At 38.9% G+C, this 22,034-nt stretch overlaps 1 protein-coding gene across 1 annotated transcript in view; it reads right to left on the reverse strand.

The window, feature by feature from the left end:
* Positions 1-22,034, reverse strand: part of LOC133535783 (WD repeat-containing protein 70) — a 132,040-nt gene that overhangs the window by 52,882 nt on the left and 57,124 nt on the right. The window lies entirely within an intron of this gene.

The raw sequence follows: 22,034 nt of genomic DNA on the forward strand, positions 1-22,034 counted from the left end.
AAAACAAGGCACTGGGAACTGATTTGTATTGTTTTTAACCCTTTTGAAATTGTGATAATGTTCCCCTTTAAGTGTTAAAAGTAAAAAAAAAAAACTAAAAAAAATGCATCACTTTGGTTTTTCGGATCTCAAATACATTTAGTAGGATTTTATTTAACTTTTCACTGTGATTACTCAAAAATATTAAATAATAGAAATCAATGGTGTCCTGCATTATTGATCTTTGAGGGCTTTAATTGCTAATTAAAGGAACTCTCCTGAAGGAATCAATAAAGTACTATCTATCTATCTATCTATCTATCTATCTATCTACTGCATATTTCAGTTTTACTATAAAAAACAAAGTTGTCTTTGACAGAAAAGGCATAAAACCTTATTTGTTTTACTTTATATCAACCTCAAGTTGATATAGATATTTACTGTAAGCATTAAATAAAAAAATAATAGTAATAATTTGAACTATCTTTAACATTTTAGGGACTGAGACCCTTTATGCTCCCCAGGAGCCCTAAGGATTAAAAAAAACCAAACATGTATTTTCTTCCATCCATCCATCCATTTTCTACCGCTTATTCCCTTTTGGGGTCGCGGGGGGCGCTGGCGCCTATCTCAGCTACAATCGGGCGGAAGGCGGGGTACACCCTGGACAAGTCGCCACCTCATCGCAGGGCCAACACAGATAGACAGACAACATTCACACTCACATTCACACACTAGGGCCAATTTAGTGTTGCCAATCAACCTATCCCCAGGTGCATGTCTTTGGAGGTGGGAGGAAGCCGGAGTACCCGGAGGGAACCCACGCATTCACGGGGAGGACATGCAAACTCCACACAGAAAGATCCCGAGCCTGGATTCGAACCCAGGACTGCAGGAACTTCGTATTGTGAGGCAGACACACTAACCCCTCTTCCACCGTGAAGCCATGTATTTTCTTATGGTTTGAAAATGAAAAATATCAAAATGGCCCCCGCATTCTTACATTTTTCCGTATGCGGCCCTCTGTGGAAAAAGTTTGGACACCCCTGCTGTAAACGGTTCCTCTCTCATACACACACACACACACACACACACCTGAGTGTGGGTTAGACATTGTGTGTAAGTGCGGAGGTGTGCTGCTCCACACTGGAAGTAACCCAAAACAAACACAAATACAAAAGAACACCAGTAGAAACCAAGGTGAAGGATGAGAAACCCTAAAGCTGACAATGGTTTTGACATCACATAATTACTCTCTAATTAGAAGCATGCTGTTTCTTTTTCAGGCTCCTACATCAAATAATCACCAAGGACCTTTATTAACCGAGCGCTAATTAGCTCCTCCAGAGGATGCTCCGTGGTGGGAGAACTGAACTGGCGCGGAGATAGCGGCGATCGATCATTACAAGACACGGGTGAAGCAATAGTTTGGTGAGGTGGGCGTGCTAACACCCGAGCAAACATAACCTCGGTTTATACAGCTACAATTTCATTAATTCTCAACACAATGCAAATAAACCAGGTGAAAAGAGAGTGGAGCAATAGCGTGCCTTTTTTTTTTTGTGTGTGTCTCAAAAATGTGGATAAGGAATTTTAAGTGCACAAAGTGTGAAAGACAGATAAGATAGAGAAGTATAGAGAGAGGGAGAGAAAAGTGGGGAGAGTGGAGTGTGAGGTGAAAAAGTGATGTGCCCTCGCGATACACAAGGGAATTGAGGTCGTATCTGGCTTGTAAGTAAATGGACTCAGGTTATTAACTGGGACAAGATAACGGTGTCACCTTGAACTGTAGATAACCAGGATTCCACTTTTTAAATGCTTGGCCTTGGACACTTTTGTCTTCGAGGATTATTAAATTTTTTTCCCCATCATCGTTTTACCACAGACTCTCATCCCCTTTTCACGTTCCGTCTTTATCTACGTACTTTCTTCACTTGGCTGTACTTAAGAGTTTAACATAATAAAACAACATTTTCAAATCTTAAGGCAGGTGTGGAACACTGACAAGTAAAGCTTAAAGCAAGTCACACACACAAAGTACTCAACCCTAAGAGCATAAAATGGAAACCCCGCAGGTCTTACTCAAAAGTAACTCTCGCTATCTCCAGTTATTAGGGCTGCAAATCTTTGGGTGTCCCACGATTCGATTCAATATCGATTCTTGGGGTCGCGATTCGATTATAAATCAATTTTTTTGATTCAACACGATTCTCGATTCAAAAATGATTTTTTTCCGATTCATAACGATTCTCTATTCATTCATCCATCCATTTTCTACCGCTTATTCCCTTTTTGGGGTCGCGGGGGGCGCTGGCCACAGGCTGATTGCCTCCATGCCACGCCGTATTGATGCAGTAATCAGTGTTTAAGGATTCCCAATCAAGTACTGAGTTCATTAATTGATATTTTCAAATGTTTGATTTTGTTTTGCTGTCCTGAATCTTTTTTTTTTACTTGGTCTGAGGACATTTTTTGAGATAGGATTTTTGAGTTTTCTTAAACTGTATGACATAATCAGCAATATTAAAATAAAAGGTTTGCAATATTTCAGATATTGCAAGCCAGTAATGAATCCAGAATGTTTGATATTTTCATGTTTTAGTTGCATTACAGAAAGTAAAGGACTTTATCACAATACTCCAGGCACGACTACTGCAAGAACATTCAGAAGCTGCAGTTTACAGAATAGTGCTGCTCGGATCCTGATGAGAGTGCGGAAATAAGACCAAATCACACCAACTCTTAAAACCCTTCACTGGCTTCCTGTTCCACTCAGGAATGAATTCAAAATCTCCCTACTAACTCACCAGTGCCTCCATGGAAATGGCCCCGTCTACCTCAAAGAACTGCTCACCCCCAAACCCTCCACACGACATCTCCGCTCCAAACAGGCTAACCTCCTCCAACCTCCAAGAACAAAGCTACGAACTCCACAGCTCCCAGTCTGTGGAATGTTCTCCCTGACCACCTGAGGGTACCTCAGACTGTGGATGCTTTTAAAAAAAGCTTAAAAACCCTTCTTTAAAAAAAAAATTAAAAAAAAGCCTTTTTATAGATATGCATGCTGGTTCTAGCTATTAGGCTGTTTTTAGTTTTATATTTTCATTATCTTTTTATTATTATTTTTCCTATTTTTTTTACACTGTGGCACTTTGGGGTTGTTTGCTCAACGCAAAGTGCTTTTTTACAAATAAAATCTATTATTACTATTATAATTTTCTGAGACACTCCTGTAAATACATTTAATAAAGTCAAATACAAGTAAGGCAACAAGAGACACTTCTCTTTTGTAAAGTAAATCTGAAGAGCCGATATAGGCATCTAAATCAACTGAGAAGCTGGACAGGACAAAAAAAGGAACCCTCGCTCTGGTATATAATGAACACAATTCATAAACATACATCCATGTCTTTATGTTTCACCAGGAAGTCTAGTTATGAGAACTTGTTTGACCCCGGTCTTCCATCAGTATCCTCTTTCTAAAATTAATACCATCTGCGGTTTGTACTCGCTGGGTTTAAGCTCCTCTTATGTTGTCGTCTTGCGGGAGGTTAAGCTAACTTTAGTGTTCTTTTTTTTTTTTGCACCACCAAAGAAAGACCAGTCTTTCCTGCACACCTGTTGAAATATTTAAGGGGATACTCGTGTGGCAGATAAATACGATGCAAGCATAAATTGTACACATTTGATATATAGAGACAACCAATGACAGCCAGTGGAGAACAGACTTGCGTATGTCAAGGCTGCACATACTTAAACTTGAAAATCTGCTCCAGTTCTATAGAGCACTGTTTTTCAACACTGGAGATTATCTAATTTTACCTAATTGGGTTAAAAATATTTTTTGCAAACCAGTACATGTATAAAGTTATAATCCGCAAATGTGCCATTGTTGAGTGTCTGTGCTGTCTAGAGCTCGGCAGAGTAACCGTGTAATACTCTCTCATATCAGTAGGTGGCAGCAGTTAGCTGATTGCTTTGTAGACATCGGGAACATGGTTTGTCACGATCACAACAAGCGGGCGGCAGCGTGTAGGTAAAAATGTATCTAAAACTTAAACCAAAAATAAATAAAAGGCGAGTGCCGCTAAGAAAAGGCATTGCAGCTTAGGGATGGCTCTGCAAAATGAAACTAAAACTGAACTGGCTGCAAAGTAAACAAAAACAGAATGCTGGACAACAGCAAAGACTTAAAGCGTGTAGAGCAGAGGGCGTCTACAAAGTACATCCATACATGACGATCAACACAACGACAGATAGCGTCCACATAACTTTGTCATGATCCGTAGTCTGGATCATGTTTAGTTTAGTTATTTTCTGTTAGTTTGGACTCCCTTTGTTGTTTGTGTACCTTTTTGTGAGTCAGTTTGGTCACCATGGCAACATATTAATTTCACCTGCTGAGGGTTCCAGACGCACACCTGTTTTTGTTAATTACTTCCTTATTTAAGCCTGCCTTGTCCCGTCAGTCGGTCTTGGTCCCGTGTTTGCGGTATGCAACTGTTTCGTTGGTAATTCTAGATTTCTTGTTACCTGATCCTGTGCTAGTGTTAGCATTAGCTTCTGTGCTTTCGCCACGCGTTTCTTTTCGTCTGTTTTTGTACCAGTGTTTTGTTATTAAATACTGTCATGATCCGTAGTCTGGATCATGTTTAGTTTAGGTATTTTCTGTTAGTTTGGACTCCCTTTGTTGTTTGTGTACCTTTTTGTGAGTCAGCTTGGTCCCTTCTGTCACGTGGGGGTCGCATTTTAATGCGGGATCGTTCCTCCAACGCAAACATAGACACTCCGGACAACAACTAAAAGGTAAGAATGATTTAATAACAAAACACTGGTACAAAAACAGACGAAAAGAAACGCGTGGCGAAAGAACAGAAGCTAATGCTAACACTAGCACAGGATCAGGTAACAAGAAATCTAGAATTACCAACGAAACAGTTGCATACCGCAAACAAGGGACCAAGACCGACTGACGGGACAAGGCAGGCTTAAATAAGGAAGTAATTAACAAAAACAGGTGTGCGTCTGGAACCCTCAGCAGGTGAAATTAATATGTTGCCATGGTGACCAAATTGACTCACAAAAAGGTACACAAACAACAAAGGGAGTCCAAACTAACAGAAAATAACTAAACTAAACATGATCCAGACTACGGATCATGACAAACTTAAATAGTCTTGATTGCGAAAACAAAGCAAGTGCGGGGAATAGCGTTCAAGGAAGACAGGACACTGCTACAGGAAAATACCAACAAAAGGGGAAAAGCCAAAATAGGAGCGCAAAACAAGAACGAAAAGACTACACATAGTAAAACAGCAAAAAACTCAAAATAAGATGTGATGTGATGAGACAAGAGCTATAGTGATGCATGGTTGTTTATGGTTTGAAGTCATATCCAACAATTGCAAAAACTATTTTATTGTCAATATAGGCTACGGAGTTTACATTTTTTAATATTTTCTGCTGGTGGTGTGCCTCCGGATTTTTTCAATGAAAAAAATGTGTATTGGCTCAGAAAAGGTTGAAAAACACTGCTATAGAGGGCGGAAATACTCATTACAAAGAGAGCGCCAACTGCCAGGTCAATTTTATTCGTATAGAATTTAGGAGATATTAGAGCTGGGATGTCGAACGTAAGACCTTGCAGGTTTTATATGGCCCGCGGGATGAGTTTGCTAAATATGAAAATCAGCCGTAATTTTTGAATGAAAGAAACTGCTATTCTAAATGTGTCCACTAGATGTCGCTGTAGCAATTCTTTGTATCTTTGAAGATGATGTTACACACTGGATGTAAAAAATTTGAGCTGTCCGACAATGGCTTTTTTGCCGATATCCTATATTGTCCAACTCTTAATTATCGATTCCGATATCAACCGATACCGATTATAAAGTTGTGTAATTAACACATTATTAGACCTAATTTTGTTGTGATGCCAAGCTGGCTGCATTAAACAATGTAACAAGGTTTTCCAAAATAAATCAACTCAAGTTATGGAAAAAAAAATGCCAACATGGCACTGCCTTATTTATTATTGAAGTCACAAAGTGATTTTTTTTTTTTAACAAGCCTCAAAACAACAGCTTGGACTTTGGGACATGCTCTCCCTGAGAGAGCATGAGGAGGTTGGGGTGGGCGGGGTTGGGAGAGGGTATTAGGAGGTTGCGGGGGTGTATATTATAGCATCCCGGAAGAGTTAGTGCTGCAAGGGGTTCTGGGTATTTGTTCTGTTGTGTTTATGTTGTGTTACGGTCCTGATGTTTTCCCAAAATGTATTGGTCATTCTTGTTTGGTTTGGGTTCACAACGTTAAAGTAACTTTAACGTTGTATAAGTTGTTTATACGGCCAAAAGAGTGGAGTGCCATCTCTAAGTTGGGGAGGACACCCAGCCCCAAGAAGAGGAGTTCAAGTACCAAGGAGTCTTGTTCACAAGTGAGGAAAGAGTGGATCGTGAGATCGACAGGCGGATCGGTGCGGCTTCTTCAGTAATGCGGACGCTGTATCGATCCGTTGTGGTGAAGAAGGAGCTGAGCCGGAAGGCAAAGCTCTCAATTTACTGGTCGATCTACGTTCCCATCCTCACCTATGGTCATGAGCTTTGGGTAATGACTGAAAGGACAAGATCACGGGTACAAGCGGCTGAAATTAGCTTCCTCCGCCGGGTGACGGGGCTCTCCCTTAGAGATAGGGTGAGAAGCTCTGACATGGAGAGGAGCCAGATGAGGTGGTTCGGGCATCTGGTCAGGATGCCACCCGAACGCCTCCCTAGAGAGCTGTTTAGGGCACGTCCAACGGGGAGGCCATGCGGAAGACCCAGGTCACGTTGGGAAAAACAATGTCTCCCGGGTGGCCTAGGAACGCCTCGGGGTCCCCCGGGAAGAGCTGGATGAAGTGGCTGGGGAGAGGAAAGTCTGGGCTTCCCTGCTTAGGCTGCTGCCCCCGCGACCTGACCTCGGATAAGCGGAACAAGATGGATGGATGGATGGATGAAAGCCATTATCAGACATCTCTAGTTTGTATTGTTTGAGTCACCCTGAAAACCAACAAACTGAATTAAGTAAAACCCGAGAAGAGAGTTCTCTATTATAATTTTCATTATCAGATTATTATTGTGAGTGCAAATTTATTTTTATTCTATTTGTTGCGTATTGTGTCTGTGTCTGCTGATTGCAAATGTTTGTTGTTCCCAGGTCTATCTTGTTAAATACCGTATTTCCTTGAATTGCCGCCGGGGCGCTAATCAATTTAAAACCTCTTCTCACTCCGGCGTTTACCAAAGGCATGCGTTAAATTTAGGCCTGCGCTCATAAATTTGAGTGTGGTGTAAGGATACCATCATGAAAAGCACATTTAATAAAAAAACGTTATTATGGTCTTACCGTTACTTATAAATGAAGTCCATGCACAGCTCCTTCTGATCAAAAGTCCAGTTCAAAAAACTGTTTTGTTTTAGATATGTAATCCTCCATGCTAAAAGTGCAAGCGAGAGGAAAAAATAAACACACGCTGCTCACTCTTGCTGGTTGTTGTCACTTCTTCTGCAGCCGAGTAGTCGCAAGAAGGATCACTAGCGCCCTCTACCACCAGGAGGCGGGAGTCATTTATTGACTCATATTTGACACACGCAGCTACGGTATATTAAAAAAAACATAGCTTCTTACTGTTCTTTTTAGCATATTCAATAGCATGGACCTTAAATCCTACTGAATAGCTCTTAATCTCCCTTTATGCGATTTCAAATTATTGAAATCAGCCTCTTCCATTCTGAAAATGATGACAGGTGAAGTGTCACTCGTGACGTGACGAGTTTGACCCGGCGGAAATTCTAGGCATATGCTAATTATTTAGCGAAACGAGTTTGACCCGGCGGACATTCTAGACATGCGCTAATAAAAATAATATTTTGCGAAACGAGTTTGACCCGGCGTTAATCCTGAGCCGGCGGAAATGCTAAGCATGCGCTAATTATTTTGCGAAACGAGTTTGACACTGCAGTAATTCTAGGCAGGCGCATACTATATACCCGGCGGCAATTCAAGAAAATATGGTAGATAGTGATCTGAATGAGACTGCCTGGTCAAATAAAAATGTAAAAACAAGTAATGAAATGTAAATCATTGAATAGTCTTTAAAATGTAACAATCAGTGTCAATCTGAGTTGGTGCCAGTGAAAGGCAGCCACATTCAGCCTCCACCAGCTATTTCTAGCTCATATACTGTTGTTGTGAAAGCCTGAGCGTTTATTTACTATCCCGTTGATGGCCGACGCTGCTGGATGCCGGGGGCGTTTGCTTCCTGTGATAAGCTACGCTGACGACTCTTGAAACCCGATTCCCATACACTGTTCGAAACCCTCTCGCACCGCCGTGTGACATCTTCCGCCAGCCACGTCCTTCTCTCTTAGCATCGGGCTAAATTGCCGCCGTGGTCTTTTGCCTGCTAGTGTGTCATTTATTGCTGCACATAGAAGCTGGAGCACCCGCGGATCGACGGAGAGAGCTGATGAATAACTGAGGGAACGGCGCATCGGGTTTCACCCCGCGCCGCCAGTGATACCAGTCGACCGCAGAGCCAACTGTTCTTGCCAAGTTATCCGAGTATCATTATGTGAATACCGCGAGGCTCTGTCTTTCCCTCCCGCCGCCACATCAAAACCTTTACAAGCGCACACACCTACGAGAGATTCAACGACGGCCACTGTGCAGCCAGTAATGACATCTCACGCTGACCTTTGTTACTTTCTGAGGGGATCAAGTGGCAAAACCGCAGCGCTGAGCAGCTGCTCGGACCTTTCATGGCAGTCAACAAGTGCTGATAGTGAGGCAGCAGATATGCATGAGTGTGATGAAGTATCACCCCGGAGTCTGACAGCGTGTCCCCTTTACAAATCTTTTCTTGCCTACTTTTTCTGCATGACTTGCAGACATCAGGCACAATCCTGGCTCTTAGGATTGGGTCTTAGGTCTGAAGGGTACTTTCCAGGCAGAACAGCAAATATGAGTGATGCTGATTGGTAGAAGACAAGTAGAATACAACTTAAGTGTTGCTCGCTTTTGAAAAAAGATCTCAAAAACGAGAGATGTCCGATAATGGCTTTTTTGCCGATATCCGATATTGTCCAACTCTTAATTATCGATTCCCATATCAACCGATAACGATATATACAGTCAATCACAAGCAGAGGTGGGTAGTAACGTGCTACATTTACTCCGTTACATCTACTTGAGTAACTTTTGGGATAAATTGTACTTCTAAGAGTAGTTTTTATGCAACATACTTTTACTTGAGTATATTTATAGAGAAGAAACGCTACTTTTACTCCGCTCCATTTATCTACAATCAGCTCGTTACTTTTTTTTTTATCGATCCGTTAATGCACGTTTTGTTTGTTTTGATTTTGTCAGACACGCATTCAAAGTAAGAACTACGCATGCCTGCCTTTCACCAATCAAATGCAGTCACTGGTGACGTTGGACCAATCAAACAAAACCAGGCGTCGAACCCGACCTAAAAAGTTGAAAAACTTATTGGGGTGTTACCATTTAGTGGTCAATTGTGCAGAATATGTACTGTACTGTGCAATCTACTAATAAAAGTTTCAATCAATTAATCAAAAGTGTAAAGGAAAAAAGACACTTTTTATTTCAACCGTACTTCCCGTCAAAAGCCTAAAGACTGATCGCACAGTTCCTGTCTTCACAATAAAAGTGCCGCTCCATTGCGCCTGCGCTAACAAAATAAGAGTCTCCGAAAGCCAGCGCAAACAAGCGAGCAAGCTACAGAGTTTGCCGCCAATGTATTTCTTGTAAAGTGTATAAAAACGAATATGGAAGCTGGACAAATAAGATGCCAAAAACCAACGACTTTCATGTGTTATTGGACAGAAAAGAGGAACTTTTTTTCTCCTCCATTTGAAAATGTGGACATTATCAGCACAATACTGTCTGATTCCAATCAAAGCTAGTCATCAGAATCAGGTAATACACCAACTTATATTCTTGTGTTCATGAAAGATAGGAATCTATATGTTAAAAATGCATGTATATTCATTAAAACACTTTCAACATGTCAACAAAAACGGCAAGATAAAAAACTATAAATTATATACTGTATATATATATATATGATATGTGTGTGTGTGTGTGTATATATGAGGTAGATCACCTCGACTTGGTCATTTATTAAGTAATTGATTAACGTTGAAAAACTTATTGGGGTGTTACCATTTAGTGGTCAATTGTACAGAATATGTACTGTACTGTACAATCTACTAATACAAGATTCAATCAATCAATCAATCAATGAACGCCTACTGAGCCTATGGTGCTGTTAAGTTATTGTGGCTCAATTTGCCTTAATTTTTTTATTTTAATGTATTATTATTTAATATATATTATTGTTTTAGTTGCTTAAGAGATATTCCTGGCTATGAATTTGCTCATTGCTACTTTTATGGTTTTGTGCATTATCTGTTGCCGTAATTATTAAACGAACAGGTTACTTACTCATCAGTTACTCAATACTTGAGTAGTTTTTTCACAACATACTTTTTACTTTTACTCAAGTAAATATTTGGATGACTACTCCTTACTTTTACTTGAGTAATAAAGCTCTAAAGTAACAGTACTCTTACTTGAGTACAATTTCTGGCTACTCTACCCACCTCTGATCACAAGTGTCTCAAAGGGCTGCACAAGCCACAACGACATCCTCTGTTCCGATCCCACATCAATCAATTTGAAGTTGTCTTTATTTTATTGTTTCAATGCCATGATTTTAATAGTCTGGCCCGAGTGTGTACAGATTTCCCTCCATGCGGCCCCTGAGCTAAAATGAGTTTGACACCCCTGCTCTAGTAAAACCCCATTAAAAGACCGTAACAAAAATTTTAACTTTGGTATTCTGCAGCTAACCACAGAACTTTACGATTAAGTGATCCATACTTAGGTATCAGTTTCCTAAAAGATTTCTTAACATTTTCATTGCACTTTAAGAAGGCTTGTAACCAGTTTATTGAAATGTAGCTCAACTTCATAGGGTCTGCTCAAGGTCAGTAAAAAAAAAAAGATAGATAGATAGTAGGGGTGTAATGGTACACAAAAATTAAGGTTCGGTACGTACCTCGGTTTAGAGGTCGCGGTTTGGTTCATTTTCGGTACAGTAAGAAAACAACAAAACATACATTTTTTGGTTATTAATTTACCAAATTTGTAAACAATGACTTTATCCTTTTAAAATTGGGAACACTATAATAATTCTGCCCACGTTAATCCACATTAAAATGCCTCAACTTGTTGCTCGGATTAAATAAAATGACAACACTTTTCTTCTACATATAAAAAGTGCAACATTAAACAGTTTCAAGTCAACTCATCATGCTTAATTTATTACAGCATTTGGGAAGCTGTAGTTGATTTTTGTTATGTAAATGTGATATTTTTGTCAACATGTGACAGCAGGGACCCTGCCATTCAAAACTAGACTGCTACATTAGTAATGATTCATGTAACTATAGCTGAAAAAAATAGTACAACAGCAATAGGAGAGACTATTCATCCCTGAACACCATGAAGTTCATGTGAAATAACAGACAGACAGGGCTTTGCTGCCCCTAACACACACACACACACACACACACACACACACACACACACACACACACACACACACACACACACACACACACACACACACACACAACAAAATGAGCTAACGTTACGCTAAAAGTTAATTAGCCTTCACCTCAAGCCAGGACTGCGAGCGAGCTGAGCTGCAGTTTACATTTTAAGAACGTCAACGGGCTAATAGTGATCTTACTAGTAGTTGGGAGGTGTTTATTATAATTTGGGCGAGAGTACGCTGCCTTATGCTCACTTGCTGAAGACTTATCTGCTTGACGCTGAAGCATTGACTACATGCGCTCTGAATACGCACTGTTGATTGGCTGTTATCGCTTTGTATGTAACCAATCAGAGGGTTGTGTGGGTGGGACAATGCTGGGTGCTGACAGAGGCAGAAGAAGCAAAGCAGCTTGTTAAGACTTTAGGTTAGAAACTCATTCAGTACACCCCCATACCGAAACGGTTCAATACAAATACACGTACCGTTCCACCCCTAATAGATAGTACTTTGTTTATTCCTTCAGGAAAATTAAAATTCCAGCAGCAGCGTACAGAGTTGAGATCAATTTAAAAAGTAAATAATAAATAATGGGGGTATAAATGGAAACAAAATAGAAAAATATTACAATAAGAATAAAAATAAAAAGCAACAATGGGAATAAAAATATAACAGTAAAATATGACAATAACAAGAGAAACTAGGCAGTGGTGACCATTTTATGAAAAAATACTGCACTGTTATTGTTTTGCACATTTATTTTGACCATATGGTCCAATTGTCCTCGTCGCGGCGAGTTTATCAAAAGCAGTTCTTTCGGGGGAGGGGGGGTTATCACTTTGTAGTTTGAGTCCGTCGGTGACATCATTACATTCCACAGGTCTGTAGGGTATTGTTTTGGAACGGAGGCCGGCACCTTCCATGCACTGGGTATAGTGACGCCACTTTTTGACTCGACCTGATCATAGTGAGCAATCACTCGCGGTAGGAGTTCTTCTTGACTCGCCATCATAGGATTAATCAAGACATGTCAGGCTTCAACGGCATGAGGTGTCAACCCCAATAGCGCACCTCTGCATCAAGATTGATCGGGATTGATCTGCCCGCATAGCCGGACTATGAAGTAACACAGGGGGCATCCAGAGGGAGGGCGGCAGCAATAAAAGCACAAGGTTGACTCCTTTTTAGGTTGAATTCAGGTTGGCGGCGTAGGTTGTGATTAGGGCAGAGGGCACCGGTGAAATTCTTGAGCCATTCAGACAGGCCAGGCTCCAGCGGTCAGAGAACAGACATGACTATTGTAAGCTGCTATGGGACGCATGGTAAATATTTAGTTTGGACAAGGAGGGGGTCGTAAATTTCGAGAGCTTTAATCCAATCTCTCAGGAGTGTGCAGCTACGAGCCGTCCGAGCGTGGAAGGGGAGAGGGACTTTTACAATTGTCAGCCACTCTTACAAAAATAACCCTCTGACTAACTACTGTACGTTGTGTGTTATCTGATTACAAAGTTGGCTGTTGAATGAGTAATTATCGTGTAGCCTACTTCCCATTTGACTAATCTGGATAAGCCCCCTCTGTCCAATCAAGCTGTTCCGACTCACCGACCGCAAGCTTAACTGTCACCCATCGCCATTCTTGTATGAAATAACTGAAGCGGTCAAGCTTATCTGCTGGAGGGTTTGCGAACGTGAAAAGATGGGTGGGCTAAGAACACTTGATCAAAAGCAGTCGCACCGATTTGTTGGGACTTGTAGGTCATAAACAATCAACCAATCAATGTTTACTTATATAGCCCTAATTCACGAGTGTCTCAAAGGGCTGCACAAGCCACAACGACATCCTCGGCTCACAACACTTCAGAACCCGGTGTCTTTTGTATACGTCAAGACTTTCAAATACCACAAATACATCACAAATTAAAAGGATTGTGCCGTAACAGTGCTTGACTTCTGCTTATTGTGTAAAATATATTGTTGCATGAGAGTAAAACATTCCTCGTAGTTTACTGTAGTTCTTAAAAGCTTGACTGTGGTTCCTTCCGGCATACTGTATAGCAGTGCTTCTCAACCTTTTTTCAGTGATGTACCCCCTGTGAACATATTTTTTTTAAATTCAAGTACCCCCTAGTCAGAGTAATGCATTTTTGGTTGAAAAAAAGAGATAAAGAAGTAAAATGCAGCACTACGTCATCAGTTTCTGATTTATTAAGTTGTATGACAAAATATTGCTCATTTGTATTGGCCTTTCTTGAACTATTCGGAAAAAAAGATATAAAAATAACCAAAAACTTGTTGAAAAATTAACAAGTGATTCAATTATAAATAAAGATTTCTAAACAGAGAAGTAATCATCAACTTAAAGTGCCCTCTTTGGGGATCATATTAGAGATCCATCTGGATTCATGAACTTAATTCTAAACATTTCTTCCAAAAAAGAAAAATCTTTAACATCAATATTTATGGAACATCTCCACAAAAAATCTAGTTGTCAACACTGAATAATGCATTGTTGTATTTTTTCCCCCACAGTTTATGAACTTACATTCATATTTTGTTGAATTATTATTCAATAAATATATTAAAGTTAGAACGTTACGCTACTTTATATTATAAATAGTAACAGCAGGCGTCGAATGTCCCATAACAAGAAGACAGTGAAAAAGAAGAAGCTTATTAACTATCTCATTGCCACAAACTACAGTGGCGGACGTGCGTAAATTTTCAGGACTTATTCAGATCTTAACTACAAATCAGCAGGTACCAGAAGATAAGAAAAGTGGGTTTTGCATTATATTGTGAAAGAAAACGCCAGATAATATGTCTGCTAATGGGTACCATTTTGCGGTCCTTATACACACACCATAGTAACACTTGTATCTCTGACTACAGTAGCCGTAATGGGCCGACGATCCATCAAAAGATGTGGCTTCAAAATCGTACTAAAACATTTCGACAGATAATGTTCTTTATTTTCAATGGAACATTTAAAGTTTTGGTGGTGTATACTGGCATCATATTGCAGTCTACACGTAACTCTTATGTGTGACTACTATCTACTGGTCACACTTATCATTACACCATGTACTAAAAAAAATTGCTTCAAGGTCGGTAAGCACAACCAGAATTATTCAGTAAATTTGGCGCACCGGGTTATAAGGCACACTGTCGATTTTTGAGAAATTAAAAGGATTTTAAGTGCGCCTTATAGTCCGAAAAAAATACAATAATACAAAATGTACAGAAAGCCCACCACAAAATCAACCATTTTTGTACGAACACGCACCTCCTATGCACACATTGTAATCATGTCGCTGCATGTCGTTTTTACAAATACACCCAAAGTACTTACCACATACTGTGTCACTGCAATACAAAAGCATAAGTTCAGCTCCATCTTCTGGTCACATTTATCATTACACCATGTACCAAATAAAATTGCTTTAAGGTCGGTAAGCACAACCAGAATTATTCCGTACATTTGGCGCACCGGGATATAAGTAGCACTGTCGATTTTTGACAAATTGAAAGGAGTTTAAGTGCGCCTTATAGTCCGAAAAATACGATAAAAGGAAAGGAACGGAATGGCTCCCATAAAATCAACCATTTTTGTAAAAACACGCACCTCCTATGCACACATTGTAATCATATCGCTGCAAGTCGTTTTTACAAATACACCCAAAGTACTTACCACATACTGTGTCACTGCAATACTAAAGTATAAGTTAAAGGCCTACTGAAACCCACTACTACCAACCACGCAGTCTGATAGTTTATATATCAATGATGAAATATTAACATTGCAACACATGCCAATACGGCCTTTTTAGTTCACTAAATTGCAATTTTAAATTTCCCGCCAAGTGTCCTGTTGAAAACGTCGCGGAATGATGACGCGAAAAAAATGACACGTGCGTTTGACGTCACTGGTTGTAGCGGACATTTTTTTCCAGACCGATCCAAGCTATAAGTAGTCAGCTTTAATCGCATAATTACACAGTATTCTGGACATATGTGTTGCTGAATCTTTTGCAATTTGTTCAATTAATAATGGAGAAGTCAAAGTAGAAAGATGGAGGTGGGAAGTTTTTAGCCTTTAGCCACAAACACAGCCGGTGTTTCCTTGTTTAAAATTCCCGAAGGTGAAGCTTTACTACGGAACAGAGCAGTCAAGCGAACATGGATCCCGACCACATGTCAACCGGCAGGTTTCGGTGAGAAAATTGTGGTAATAAGTTGGCTCTTACCGTAGTTATGAGCGGAGCTTGCGTCCTCCTGCAGCTGCGGACTATTACCTCCTCCCACTGGAGACACTGGCAGTCACCACACCCCTGGCCACACCCTTCCGACTTTCAGGTACCATATAATCTCACTAAAACACTAGTAACACAATAGGCAGATAAGGGATTTTCCAGAATTATCCTAGTAAATGTGTCTAATAACATCTGAATAGGGCGGCATAGCTCGGTTGGTAGAGTGGCCGTGTCAGCAACTTGAGGGTTGCAGGTTCGATTCCCGCTTGTGCCATCCTAGTTACTGTCGTTGTGTCCTTGGGCAAGACACTTTACCCACCTGCTCCCAGTGCCACCCACACTGGTTTAAATGTAACTTAGATATTGGGTTTCACTATGTAAAGCACTTTGAGTCACTTGAGAAAAGTGCTATATAAATATAATTCACAATAGCTCTCACTGCCCTCGCCGTTTTTGTTTTTTTTTACTTTTTAAATTTTTTTTTTTAAAAAGTCCTAGTCCTTCACTCTCACTATCCTCATCCACGAATCTTTCATTCTCGCTCAAATTAATGGGGAAATTGTCGCTTTCTCGGTCCGAATCGCTCCCGCTACCAGTGGATATGATTGTAAACAATGTGAGGATGTGAGGAGGTTTACAACCCGTGACGTCACGCACACATCGTCTGCTCCTTCCTGTAATGGCAAGGATTTTTTTAATAGCGCCCAAAAGTTGCGAACTTTATCGTCGATGTTCTCTACTAAATCCTTTCAGCAAAAATATGGTAATATCGCGAAATGATCAAGAATGGACCTGCTATCCCCATTTAAATAAGAAAATCTCATTTCAGTAGGCCTTTCAGCTCCATGAGAAAGATCCCCCACCTAAACAGTTTATTTCCCCTTAGTCATTATTTCCATGAGTCCTGAAGGTCAATTCTGAGTGTACACAAGTAATAAAACAGACATTTTATATTGAAAAAAATCTATGTACCAATTAATGTTTTTTTTATCAGTGATGGAGGAGATGCATCCTATAGTTAATCAAAGAAGTCTTTTTTGGCTGCAGTAAGGACGAGAAGGTCTAACAGTGCCAAAATCAACGAGTGACTTCAACGGTCTTAAAAGAATGGAATGTGCAAGTGATCACTAATCGCATAATAATAGTGGAAAACGGAAAGAGGGAAATTTTAATTGGGGTCTTTCATCACCTTTCATGTATTTCAACCATTAACATGCCAGGTAATCCACTTACATAACTGATTTTCTTCAGCTTTTAACGCTGGGATGTTTCGTCTACGCCAGACATAACACATCTAAACAAGGGGAGAAGGATCTGTCATGAAATTTGGACAGACGTCCATGGTGCCCCAATGATTAATCCTAATGACTTTGGGCTTGACCTTTGACTTTTCCCTCTCGGGGGAGCGGCAGGTGACTTATCCGGAGATTGAACATCTGCTAGATGTTCTTGGTATGATTCCCAGATGATGTTCAGACTTTATTCCTGCACCCCTATGATCGTTTCTAAAATAACATTTAGACGGTAAATTATGAGGTTCAATAAAAAACTGTTCATGCACCCGGTAACCCAAGGGTGGGTTCCTACATCTGCGGTCCCTTCCAAGATTTGTCATCGTTCCCATTGTTTATATCCGAGGATGTAGTTGTTGTTTGTGACACCCTTTGAGGCACTTGTGAATAAGGGCTATATGGAAAAATGTTGATTTTTTTGGATACATGAACATTAGGACATTTTTATTAGATCAAGGCTGTTGTTGACGAATAACTTTCCTGCATGCCAGAACGCAATTAAATACCGTATTTTTCGGACCATAAGTCGCAGTTTTTTTCATAGTTCCGGGGGTGCGACTTATACTCGGGAGCGACTTGTGTGTGAAATTATTAACACGTTACCGTAAAATATCAAATAATATTAACAAGTCAAATTAACAACTTAGTGATATATCAGCTATATCAGATAGTAGGTGTTTTTTTTTTTACCCTTCGCGTTCATATTTCACTGTTTGTTGCATTTTTGTTGGTTTCACTTGAGGGGGGGTGTGATGTTCATATGTTGTCAATATTCAGTGTTTTATCCTTCATGGTTAATATTGTAAGTTATAAATAGTTTATTTACATGCACTGGGTGTCTCATTCAGTAAAAAAAAAAAAAAAAAAAATTTCATTCCGTTTAAAGCGGTCTGTCATAACATTTTTAGCATTCAATCCGACATTATTGTGAGGTTTTGTATTAGTGTTCCTAAAAATCTGATATTCCGGCCCCCAGACACATTTTTTCTCCAAATTTTGCCCCTCGAGTCAAAATAAAAACTTAGTGATGAATCAGATAGTAGGTGGGGTTTTCTTACCTTTCGCGTTCATATTTTGCTGTTTGTTGCATGTTTTGTTGGTTTAACTTGAGGGGTGGGTGTGATGTTCATATGTTGTCAATATTCAGTGTTTTATCCTTCATAGTTAATATTGTAAATTATACATACTTTATTTTCATGCACTGGGTGTCTCATTCAGTAAAAAAAAAAAAAAAAAAAAAAAAAATTCCATTCCGTTTAAAGCGGTCTGTCATAACATTTTTAGCATTCAATCAGACATTATTGTGAGGTTTTGTATTAGTGTTCCTAAAAATCAGATATTCCGGCCCCCAGACACATTTTTTCTCTAACTTTTGCCCCTCGAGTCAAAATAAAAACTTAGTGATAAATCAGATAGAAGGTGGGGTTTTCTTACCTTTCGCGCTCATATTTTGCTGTTTGTTGCATTTTTTTGTTAGTTTCACTTGAGGGGTGGGTGAGGTTCATATGTTGTCAATATTCAGTATTTTACCATTAATAGTTAATATTGTAAATTATACATACTTTATTTTCATGCACTGGGTGTCTCATTCAGTAAAAAAAAAAATTAAAAAAATGTCATTCCGTTTAAAGCGGTCTGTCATAACATTTTTAGCATTCAATCCGACATTATTGTGAGGTTTTGTATTAGTGTTCCTAAAAATCTGAAATTCCGGCCCCCAGACACATTTTTTCTCTAAATTTTGCCCCTCGAGTCAAAATGAAAACTTAGTGATAAATCAGATAGTAGGTGGGGTTTTCTTACCTTTCGCGTTCATATTTCGCTGTTTGTTGCATTTTTTGTTGGTTTCACTTGAGGGGGGTGTGATGTTCATATGTTGTCAATATTCAGTGTTTTACCGTTCATAGTTAATATTGTAAATTATACATACTTTATTTTCAAGCACTGGGTGTCTCATTCAGTAAAAAAAATGTAAAATTCCATTCCGTTTATGGCGGTCTGTCATAACGTTTTTAGCATTCAATCAATTATTGTGAGGTTTTGTATTAGTGTTCCTAAAAATCAGATATTCCGGCCCCCAGACACATTTTTTCTCTAACTTTTGCCCCTCGAGTCAAAATAAAAACTTAGTGATAAATCAGATAGTAGGTGGGTTTTTTTTTTTACCCTTCGCGTTCATATTTCACTGTTTGTTGCATTTTTGTTGGTTTCACTTGAGGGGTGGGTGAGGTTCATATGTTGTCAATATTCAGTGTTTTACCGTTCATAGTTAATATTGTAAATTACACATTCTTTATTTTTATGCACTGGGTCTCTCATTCAGTAAAAAAAAAAAAAAAAAAAAATACATTCCGTTTAAAGCGGTCTGTCATAACATTTTTAGGATTCAATCAGACATTATTGTGAGGTTTTGTATTAGTGTTCCTAAAAATCAGATATTCCGGCCCCCAGACACATTTTTTCTCTAACTTTTGCCCCTCGAGTCAAAATAAAAACTTAGTGATAAATCAGATAGTAGGTGGGTTTTTTTTTTTACCCTTCGCGTTCATATTTCACTGTTTGTTGCATTTTTGTTGGTTTCACTTGAGGGGTGGGTGAGGTTCATATGTTGTCAATATTCAGTGTTTTACCGTTCATAGTTAATATTGTAAATTACACATTCTTTATTTTTATGCACTGGGTCTCTCATTCAGTAAAAAAAAAAAAAAAAAAAAATACATTCCGTTTAAAGCGGTCTGTCATAACATTTTTAGGATTCAATCAGACATTATTGTGAGGTTTTGTATTAGTGTTCCTAAAAATCAGATATTCCGGCCCCCAGACACATTTTTTCTCCAAATTTTGCCCCTCGAGTCAAAATAAAAACTTAGTGATGAATCAGATAGTAGGTGGGGTTTTCTTACCTTTTGCGTTCATATTTTGCTGTTTGTTGCATTTTTTGTTGGCTTCACTTGAGGGGGGTGTGAGGTTCATATGTTGTCAATATTCAGTGTTTTACCGTTCATAGTTAATATTGTAAATTACACATACTTTATTTTCAAGCACTGGGTGTCTCATTCAGTAAAAAAAATGTTAAATTCCATTCCGTTTAAAGCGGTCTGTCATAACGTTTTTAGCATTCAATCAGACATTATTGTGAGGTTTTGTATTAGGGTTCCTAAAAATCAGATATTCCGGCCCCCAGACACATTTTTTTTCTAAATTTTGCCCCTCGAGTCAAAATAAAAACTTAGTGATAAATCAGATAGTAGGTGGGGTTTTCTTACCTTTCGCGTTCATATTTTGCTGTTTGTTGCATTTTTTTGTTGGTCTAGCTTGAGGGGTGGGTGAGGTTCATATGTTGTCAATATTCAGTGTTTTACCGTTCATAGTTAATATTGTAAATTATACATACTTTATTTTCATGCACTGGGTGTCTCATTCAGTAAAAAAAATTAAAAAATTCCATTCCGTTTAAAGCGGTCTTTCATAATATTTTTAGCATTCAATCAGACATTATTGTGAGGTTTTGTATTAATGTTGCTAAAAATCTGATATTCCGGCCCCCAGACACATTTTTTCTCTAAATTTTGCCCCTCGAATCAAAATAAAAACTTAGTGATAAATCAGATAATAGGTGGGGTTTTCTTACCTTTCGCGTTCATATTTCGCTCTTAGTTGCATTTTTATTGGTTTCACTTGAGGGGGGTGTGATGTTCATGTGTTGTCAATATTCAGTGTTTTATCCACCATAGTTAATATTGTAAATTATATATACTTTATTTTCATGCACTGGGTTTCTCATTCAGTAAAAAAAAAAAATAATAATTCCATTCCGTTTAAAGCGGTCTGTCATAACATTTTTAGCATTCAATCAGACATTATTGTGAGGTTTTGTATTGGTGTTCCTAAAAATAAGATATTCCGGCCCCCAGACACATTTTTTCTCTAAATGTTGCCCCTCGAGTCAAAATAAAAACTTAGTGATAAATCAGATCGTAGGTGGGGATTTCCTTACCTTTCGCGTTCATATTTTGCTGTTTGTTGCATTTTTTGTTGGTTTCACTTGAGGGGGGTGTGATGTTCATATGTTGTCAATATTCAGTGTTTTACCGTTCATAGTTAATATTGTAAATAACACATTCTTTATTTTCATGCACTGGGTGTCTCATTCCGTAAAAAAAATTTAAAATTCCATTCCGTTTAAAGCGGTCTGTCATAACATTTTTAGCATGCAATCAATTATTGTGAGGTTTTGTATTAGTGTTCCTAAAAATCTGATATTCCGGCCCCAAGACACATTTTTTCTCTAACTTTTGCCCCTCGAGTCAAAATAAAAACTTTGTGATATATCAGATAGTTGGTGGGGTTTTTTTTACCCTTCGCGTTCATATTTTGCTGTTCGTTGCATTTATTTTGTTGGTTTCACTTGAGGGGGGTGTGATGTTCATATGTTGTCAATATTCAGTGTTTTACCGTTCATAGTTAATATTGTAAATTACACATTCTTTATTTTCAAGCAATGGGTGTCTCATTCAGTAATAAAAAAAAAAAAAAAATTCCATTCCGTTTAGGGCGGTCTGTCATAACATTTTTAGCATTCAATCCGACATTATTGTGAGGTTTTGTATTAGTGTTCCTAAAAATCAGATATTCCGGCCCCCAGACACATTTTTTCTCCAAATTTTGCCCCTCGAGTCAAAATAAAAACTTAGTGATGAATCAGATAGTAGGTGGGGTTTTCTTACCTTTTGCGTTCATATTTTGCTGTTTGTTGCATTTTTTCGTTGGTTTCACTTGAGGGGGGTGTGATGTTCATATGTTGTCAATATTCAGTGTTTTACCATTCATAGTTAATATTGTAAATTACACATTCTTTATTTTCATGCACTGGGTGTCTCATTCAGTAAAAAA

This window comes from Nerophis ophidion, linkage group LG17, assembly GCF_033978795.1.
Source record: "Nerophis ophidion isolate RoL-2023_Sa linkage group LG17, RoL_Noph_v1.0, whole genome shotgun sequence".
In the NCBI taxonomy this organism is placed as follows: Eukaryota; Metazoa; Chordata; class Actinopteri; order Syngnathiformes; family Syngnathidae; genus Nerophis; species Nerophis ophidion.